Consider the following 9,532-nt stretch of genomic DNA (forward strand, 5'->3'; position numbering starts at 1 on the left):
CTGCAGACAGTGAATTCCAAGGTTGCGATGGTGGTGGATGCGATGTAGATGCCTCAATAGAGGATCATGAGAACTCAAGGAATATCATCGGTGAACAATTCAGCAGTCCAGACCTAGTGAATGGTTCTGCGTTGTTATCTACAGAGTTTACTGGGGTTGAATATGCCTACACAAGGTATGTGGCGTATGCGAAGGATATTGGGTTTTCTGTGGAAAAGGGAGATTCTGTTAAAGATGAGGAGGGGAATATTGTCAGAAAGTTTTTCTATTACAATTGGCAAGGGCTTCGGGAAAAGTAACACTATGAGAGGGTTGACAGAAAAAGGCCACAAGAACCGGAGACGAGAACGAATTGCAATGCCAAGCTTGTTGTGTTTCTGGACAAAAGGTGTGGAAGGTGGAGGACGAAGGCATTAGTTGAGAAGCATAATAACGACTTGGCGTCCCCAGCGTTCGCTAATTTAATGGCACCGCATAGGAAGATCACAGAAGGTCACAAAGCGCATATACATAGCATGCATGATGCCAGTTTCCAGACAACTCAAATCATGGGCTTCTTTGCCCATATGTGTGGTGGATATCACAATCTTAACTTCATAAGTAAGGACTTGTATAATTTTATGGATGGAGTTAGGCAATCCAGGATCGTGGAGGGAGATGCAGCCGCAACAATAAGCTACTTGAAGGGCAAGGCTGAGTTGGATCCTATGGTAGTTGTGCAGTATACGTATTACGATTAGAAACACCTTGGCCACATGTTTTGGTATGATGGTCACATGCAACATGACTACGAATGCTTCGGTGATGTGTTGGCATTCGACTCGATGTACAGAAAAAACTTATACAACAGACCTCTTGTAATATTTTCAGGCACCAACCACCACAGACAGACAATTACTTTTAATTTTGGTTTGTTAGAGGACGAGAAGATTCCGTCCTATAAATGGTTGCTAAGTATCTCTATCCTCTACACACTTCTTTTGCCACCTTCTGAAAGCGGCAGAGTGCCACTGGCTGAATGTATTATTATATTGACCGGCTGAGATGATACAAATCCTCAGTTGTAGATTTTTACCGGCTTTTCGAATGCATGATGATTCTGCAAAATTGAGAACTAATCATTGAAAACGTCAACAGACCTTCAAATAGAATTATATCCAGTGATGCATATTCTATGCATAATCTCAAGCCATTAATTCAAAGAATTTGATTTCAAATTGTCTTCACCTTTAAAACTTGAGTAATATCTAGAGATCTTTTTCTACTACTGACTTTTAGCTTTTCTATATCTGCTGCAAATGCTCTTCCAACAAGAGAATATATGGGCTTCAACTAATCTGTTCACCAACATAAAAAATCAGTTGTCACATTCCAATCACCAAAATCTGTAAGAAATTTTAGATTTAAAAAGCATTGCATATATATATATATATATATATATATATATATATATATATATATATATATATATATATAGGCAGAAAATATATTGTCACATAAACTTTTTCTCAAGATCATTAGTAATGCTATACCAATGAAACCAACCAATCACCGTGAACAACCACCACAATGTTCATATGTATCGCCACTCAACAATTGTGCATTCACTATAGTTAAACCTCACCAGTAAAAAATTGGAGGCCAAAGAAAAAGTCAAATTTGCATTTGAAAGCTACAATCATATAGTTACATAAAAAAACAAAAATAGAAAACACCATTTTTCTAGAGACTGTTTTCAGTTCACCCAAAATCTAAACCTTGATAAGCAAAAAAAGGATGAACACAAGCCAGTCAATTATGAATTGAAAAACAAAAGGATGGGGCATTGGAGAAAGGTTTGAAAAACTAAAAACCCTATATCATGAACAGATGCCTCTTTATTTTGATGAAACACTTGAGCAAGTGCTTGAAACAAAAAATCCGGTATCATAATCCAAAATTATTCACCGTTCTAGATTACAGAGCCATCGTAATCATAATTTAACAAAAAAGAAAATGAAAAATCATGGAATTTGAGAGAGGAAGTGGAAGGAATGGAAGAAAACGAGAGAAGAAGCTAATAGGTATTCACTAATCATTTTCTTCGTCGTCGCAAGGATGAGAGAGGAAGAATCGTTGCCAGAGATCTTCTTTGTCGTTGTCGAAGGGTTCTTTTGTGCTGGGGAAAGCCTTCCAGCGGCAATCTCCAGCTAAAATGAGGGTTTCATTCCTGATTCTCTCTTATTTTATGATGGGGCAATTTTAAAATATTAACACATTTATTATTTTTATTATAATTTTTAATAAGTTATTTATATATTAAATATAAGCCATTGGATTATTTGTCACTCTGATCTAATGCTTCAAATTCAATAGCATCAGATATGCCCAAATAACCTGCGCTCCAAATTAAACAGTCGACATTGAATTACATGATCACAAAGTAAATCTTAATTGTAGGATGTGCTATAATGCCCTGCACCACCATCACGATGACGGATTGAAAAAAATAAGAAACGGGATAAACAACTAAAAAGATTTAGTGAACAATAAAATCAAGGAGTTATAAATAAGTAAGAGTAACACATAATGTATGGTGGTTAAATTCAAAATTTGAAAATCAATAAAAAATTTGACAAATAGAAAAAAGAGGACATTAATTGAAATAAGAAAAGAATACAACACACTATTGGTAGTGAAAGAGAATAAGTGGAGGAGTTATGCGAAGACATTAAAGACATTGAAGGTAATATTACTTCATCATAATCCAATAGTGATGCAAAAGAAATAAAGGAATAAGAGACCATATATGATACAATTTTGCACAGAGAGCACCATAATCAATGTAACTTTCAAGCCTTTTCTTTTAAGATATCTTAGATTTTCACTACCTGATAACTATATATTAATAATTTCGTATTAGATTTAACTATTTATTATTATTCTTATTATTAGAGTAAATTATCATTTATATTCATGAAAGTTGAAAACACTGAAAAGATGGAAATTATCATTTGCACGCATAAAAAAAATAGATTTTACAAGTAAAATAATCCAAACCTTAAATAATTAAATAAAATTTTCAAACTACATTTGATGAATTTCATCCTCTTCAATTTTTCATCTATGGTTCTCTCCCTGTGTCACAACTAACCCACAGCTAAAACCTTTCATCCCAATTTGTTTTTCAATTATTCACTCGGATGAAGGAGAAAAATTGAAAGAGGAGAGAGAAGGAAGAGGCGAAGCAGCAAAATGCCACCATTATAAGACCCATAAAAATTATAAAAGGATTAATTGGATAATTAATCATTAAATTAAAATAGTTAAATGCTCCCGGATGGGGTAAAAAATTAAAACTTAGGAATTTAAAATTGTAACAATGATATTTGGATTTGGAGAATTTTTTCGAGTGGAAAAATATAATTTTTTGTGAGAAACTGCGTAAAAATGTGTATTGATATTTTAGCCGGCAAAACCGGCTTAAGTCTGTCCGGTACTGTGTATGAGAAAAATAAAACTGCTGAAATGACCAGAAAAATATTTAGAATAAAAATCCAAACTCTTATTTTAAAGATTTTGACCCGAGATAGGGTCAATGGATAGAAACCACAACATGCTCATATTCGGGTCCAAGCCCACACTATATGAAACACCATTTAAGCACAAAACAAACCATTCTCCCCCATTTCTTTAAGAGATACACGGTTAGAGAAGAGAGAAGAAAACACAAAGCCCTAACTTCACAAACTTTAATCTTCCATAGTTTTTGATCTGGAGTTTCGATCGCCGCACCATTTGTGGCCAAAATTTTGGTAAGCATCTCCCTCACCAAACTGCAATTTTGTTTTTTCCTTGAGAATCATGTTTAGGATTGTGTATTCATGAAACATGGTGATTCTTGTATTTAGGGGAAGCTTTAGTTTGAGTTCTAGTTAGGTTTCATCACCAATTTTAGTGGGTAAAGGTAAAAGCCACTATTCCCATGTGTTCATAAAATTTTATGAAGTCCTAGAGATTGAGTATTGTGTGTTATGTGAAAATAGTGTAGATTGGTATTAGAGGCATTAAGTTGATCATTGGTGGTGCTTGAGTTTGGTGGAGGTGAACTTGGAGCTTTAATTTGGTGAAATTCAAGAATTAAGGATTTGATCTTGGCTTCCTAGAGGAACGGTTTAAGTTTTATTAAAAATACTATGATATGAAATCCTAGGTTAGATGCCCCTAGAAATAAGCTTGAATTTTGTAATTGGACGGAATTGATATGTTAAAATTGATACATTGTTGGATTTGATTTGGTTAGTGATTGTGTGTTTATGAATTACGAGTAGAGTTGATGAATTTTGGGTCGGAGGTTGTGAAAGGTAAGTTTAGTAAGTTGATGAAATGCATTGAATGTTTATGCATGAAATTGAGGTGTGAAAATGATGATTTAGAGTAGTAATATGTATATTAAGTAGGCTTGAACTTGGTTGATAGTAAATGAGTGAATTGGAATAGTTGGGAGGTATTATATTGATGTAGAAAAATGGTGTGACTTGTGAACCTCTTGAAAATTAGTAAATTCTGTTTTTGGGTAAAAACTTATTTTTGGCCAACTTTAGCGGGTCGTAACTCAGTCCTCGAAGTTAGAAATTCAACGAAATTAGATTTTTATGAAAACTTATTCAATGATCTTTCCATGCGCCCGTAACCTGAGGTGGTATGCGATGTTCTGTAGAGTGACGGTGCACTCACCCCATAACAGATGAAAAGTGTGCGTCTCTGGACGCCAGCGCTCCACGAATGTCATGATCAGGGAGTTGTCAAATACGAAATATCTAAGAGGCACCGTATGGCCGAAGCCAGCCTTGTTCAAATAAGGGACAATGGCATCTGATGAAGCAGGTGTGTGACTCACTCGTTTAGAAAAAAATAATTGAGACCTCTAATAAAAAATAAAAAGTTGAATAAAAAATCTATAAATTATAAAGCTAGAATAATTAACACCAAAAAACACTTCCAATTAACATTCACATAAGAAATTAACTTAAATAAAAAATTTTACTTAATAAATTAACTTAAAGAAAATTATTTATTTAATTAATTAATAACTTTATTAGTACACATGTACTTAATAAATAACTTATGTTAAATAAAAAAATTGTAATAAATAATTAATAACTAAAATACTACGCAACTAATTAATTAATAACTAAATCAATAAATAAGTAGAAACAAATTTGACAAATGAGTAAAAATATTTATTTAATAAATTAACTTAAATAAAAATATTTACTTAATTAATTAATATCTTTATTAGTAAACATGTATACTTAATTTAAATAAAAAATCATACTAAATAATAAATAACTAAAATATTACACATCTATTGAATTAATAACAAAATTAATAAATAAGTAGAAACAAATTCGACAAATGAGTAGAAACATTTACTTAGTAAATTAATAAACATCAAATTAATAAATAAACTTAAATTACTAAAAACAAACTCTATCCATCCTTCCTAATAATACATTCATCCAACTAACATGTCATGTACACTAGTTCTATAAAAATACCATAACTATGGCTTCACTCATACATTCTCTAACATAAACACAAAGACAACAACACTAACTTCGAAGTCGGCTACCCCTGCAATGTGCCATGTCGCGTTTAGATGGTTGATGTCTGGATCATGTGCATCTGCGTACGCCATGCTCGCTTAGTGAGTCGATAATATAGTCAGAAGAGGATAGAAGTTGGAGAAAATTCGAAGAAATGGACGAAAACCAACTCCAAATGGCGCTGTAAATGAATTGTAAATATAGGCCGCATTTACTCTTATCTCGTTTATATTATAAACGTGATACGACCACGCCCTTTCGTACTGTAAACGATATACGTGCAATCTTATTTCGTTTATACTGTAAACGAGAAAAGGTGCATTTTCGTAAAATTACTACAAATTACATATTTTGGTAAATAAAATATTTATTTTATTTATTTTATAAAATTCCAATAGGAGATGGTTTAACAAAGTATATGTTCCAATTTTGTGAGTATGGTCTGAGCAATTCTAAAATGGACTTGCCTAATTGTGATAACCAGCTGGATGTTGCCGTAAGGAAGACATCTCTGAGAGATCTATAGAGTGATGATAAAATGAAAAAGCTGACCTTTGTAAGCTCTTCATTGTTGAAGGATAAAGATGTTGGTCCTGATTCTAATAATGTTTTTGGCTCCAAGAGACTCTTGCCTCATTTCTCAGTGAATCACCTTATTCAACAATCTATTGGAAATAATGCTGCAAATGGACATCTTTTGTATGCTCGCAGAAAATCAGAGGCAAAATTGGGCAAGAGCATTGCTTGCGAAAATTCAAGTATTAATGATTATTGTCGGTATTTGAGCCAGCTTTGTTGTGAACAGGAGACTGCTCAAATAAAGCCTCTGATAAAGGTGCCAAAGGTTTCATGTTTTCCAACATTTGCACCTTTTCCAATGACTTCCTCAATGAGCTCATCCAGAAAGCCTTCTGTTCCTATTTCTCTTGGAAAATCTCCCCTGAGGCTATCACCGGTTGAGTCGAATTATATGATAGCTTCTTCTAGCCCTGCCAGTGGTAATCCAAAGGGATTGAAAAGTGTGCATTGGGAGGAGCAATACCAACACTTGCAGATGTTTTTAAGGAAACTAGACCATTCTGACCAAGAGGAATATATCCTAAGTATGTCCATAAACCACAAAATAATCCCTTAACTCCTTTGTTATTAAATTAATGAATTTGTGGATGGTTGACAATGTCCTTTAAGAGTTCTTCGATCACTTCCCTCTGTGGAACTTAGTAGACATGAGATAGAGCCAGAGAAGAGATCAATTCAGCTATCACTAGAGGAAGGTAATGGAATCTTTTTGCTTAGTTTTTTCTTTTTTCATTGGGGGCTTGGTTGATGCTAAACAACATTATCTACATGTGATGTGGAGTTGGACATTAGCTCTAATGATGCTAATCATCGGAAAAAAGCTTAAAGCAGATATGCTGAAATAAAATGCATTGTCATTGCTATTATGTTTGGGAACTTATCTGCTCATGCTATATTGTATTATGCTATTTTTAGAATTTTGTCAAAGTTTTTACTTGTAGATGTATTATTCTTCCTCCTCCTTTTAGTTTGAATTATAGTTGATGCTCTTCAAAGTCAACCGCATCCATTTTGCTTTTGTTTTTCTTCTTTACTTTATTTTCTTTTAAATATGTCATTCCTAGGATCAGTAATTTTAGAATGTGGGTGGTAGTATGTGGTCACATGGATGAGATTTACATATAGTTTTGCATTTATTCATAGGTGCTACTGTTAGTTAGCATCCTCATCTTGCTTACTTGCATTCATATCCATAATTTAAATTTTAGCATCTACTATTTCAGTTTTATTTACCAAGCATCACATATTTTCAGACATCAGAAAGCTAATGATCTATTTTTTCTCATGTTTTTACATTATCATGGTAACATCAAATAGCATGCTGCTGTTTTAGATGTCTTGGGAAAATCAGTGAAAAAATTCAAAAAATCTGAAGACACTATTGAGTGAACAGATAAGTTAAAGATATCCTCATGATCATCCTAGCAGTTAAGCTCTTAATAACTTAATAAAGCTATAGAAATTTTATGACTGATGCCTTTTGTGCTTGTATGTTTCATGGGTTTCTCTAGTAGACTACGAATTTCTCTATTTTTACCGAAAAATTATCTAAACATATACAAAAGGGATTTTGATAACTCTTTTTTTCTCAGAAGCTACATGACATTCAAATAAGCATTAATTAGTATTGGTTTAGTAGATTTACTAGATTGAATCGTGATCAACATTTTTTTGTAGTATTACTTCCTATTCTTTGGGAATAGTTAAAAGTCAAAAGCCTGTTGTCTCTTTGAAAGACTTGATATTGACCACTAGATAATATTTTCTTGATAACCAAAACATAAAACTTGAAAGTATAATGGTGACGTCTGTGGTGAATGTAGAGAATCTGTGGCTAAGGTGGCTAAGGAGAAAGAGCCAATCTTTGAACGGCACCTGGTCTGAAAGAGGTAGAAGACCACATCCGTTGACTGTGTTGACACACGGTGAAGTCGCTAATGGAGTCACGGTAAATGTTTACAACGCTAACCATGATAATTAACAACTGAATCAGTGAATCATGGGAATAATATTTAGTTGGATTTTTTGAATGTCATACATTGGCATTATTGAAAGATAGGGAGAATAGAAACAGAAATTGAATGGTAAAATTAAAAAATTTCCAAATGTATGAGCTGTGTGAACAAACAGTCAAAGAATTTGGGGGAAATTAGGGTTCTATCTTGAGTTGGGAGCTCAGTTACGGGAGGTGGGGTGAAGGCCATATTCGATGCCCGCTTCTAGAAGTCGATTCATTGAGGGAGGCTTCGGAGAAGGTTAGCGTCTTTGGTGGTGGCAGCCTCACCCGGCAGCAATATCAGAATCAGCATATTCGCTGGCGACTTGGAGAGAAGAGCAGAAATCGTAGGCTTTGCTCCATTATCGCCTCTCCTCTGTCTCCTTCCCTTTCCCCATGTCTATCTCTTTCAAGGCTGGAAACCCTGAATCCTGGCATTCGGTGCTGGCTCCCTGCCTCCTCCAGTGGCCCTCGTCTCTCTTCCTATTTGCTGCTAGTGTTCTGATTTATGGAGTATTAGTAATGTTTGTCCTTCATGTATGCTCTAAATTTGGTGATTTTTTTGTTCAAAATTAGAATAATATATACAGTTGTTCTGAATTTGCTAAGATGGTTTTGTGTCAAAAGGTTGCATTAGGCATACGATACACTAATTTTGTTTCAAACAAACTGCACATACATGGTGAATTTGAATTTCCAAAATGAAATAAATAAAACTAAAGATTAAAAACAGTTATAATGTTCAACATCAAAACGATTCCTATAATCAATCACCCCCAAAATTGTTTCTTACCAGCTCCTTTTGATGCTGCATCCTCTAAATAATTGATTGGAACAAAACTTGATCCTTCAAACTTTACCAATAACAGTACACATAATAGATATAAGAGTACACATGTAAGAGTACACATAAGAGTACCAATACTAGTACACATAATACATGTAAGACTTAACCATCGCCAATTTTTTCATATCTCCGTATAGAAAAATCAAATGACAAAATCTATGCATTTGAAAATAATAACAGCTTAAGTTAAGTACAAATTATATGTGCCAAAGTGATATTATATCAGTTTTCAACAATTTTCCTCCAGTCACCGTTACACAAGTGTTTTGGTAGCAAGTGTTTTACTTTTGTTCTATTGATTTATACACAGGCTACTGAAAATTCGTCATGAATCATTTCGATAAATATGTTTTTTGGCTTCCTCTAAAATGAAAAGAAAATGATTTTCCACTTGAAATACCTTTAAGTTGGACGTTTTCTTTATCAATTTTCGTCATCAAATCTTACAAGTGACATATTCTTGTATTTGCAACTTTTGAACTCCCACAAAAAATGGTTATTGGATAAAAAATCTGGAATTAT

At 33.6% G+C, this 9,532-nt stretch overlaps 1 pseudogene; it reads left to right on the plus strand.

Annotated features, from left to right (window-relative positions):
- The first annotated feature begins 6,006 nt into the window (after window positions 1–6,006).
- On the plus strand, window positions 6,007–8,668 carry LOC112794973 (uncharacterized; annotated as a pseudogene).
- The last annotated feature ends 864 nt before the right edge of the window (window positions 8,669–9,532 follow it).

This window comes from Arachis hypogaea, chromosome 4 (assembly GCF_003086295.3).
Source record: "Arachis hypogaea cultivar Tifrunner chromosome 4, arahy.Tifrunner.gnm2.J5K5, whole genome shotgun sequence".
Classification (NCBI taxonomy): Eukaryota; Viridiplantae; Streptophyta; class Magnoliopsida; order Fabales; family Fabaceae; genus Arachis; species Arachis hypogaea.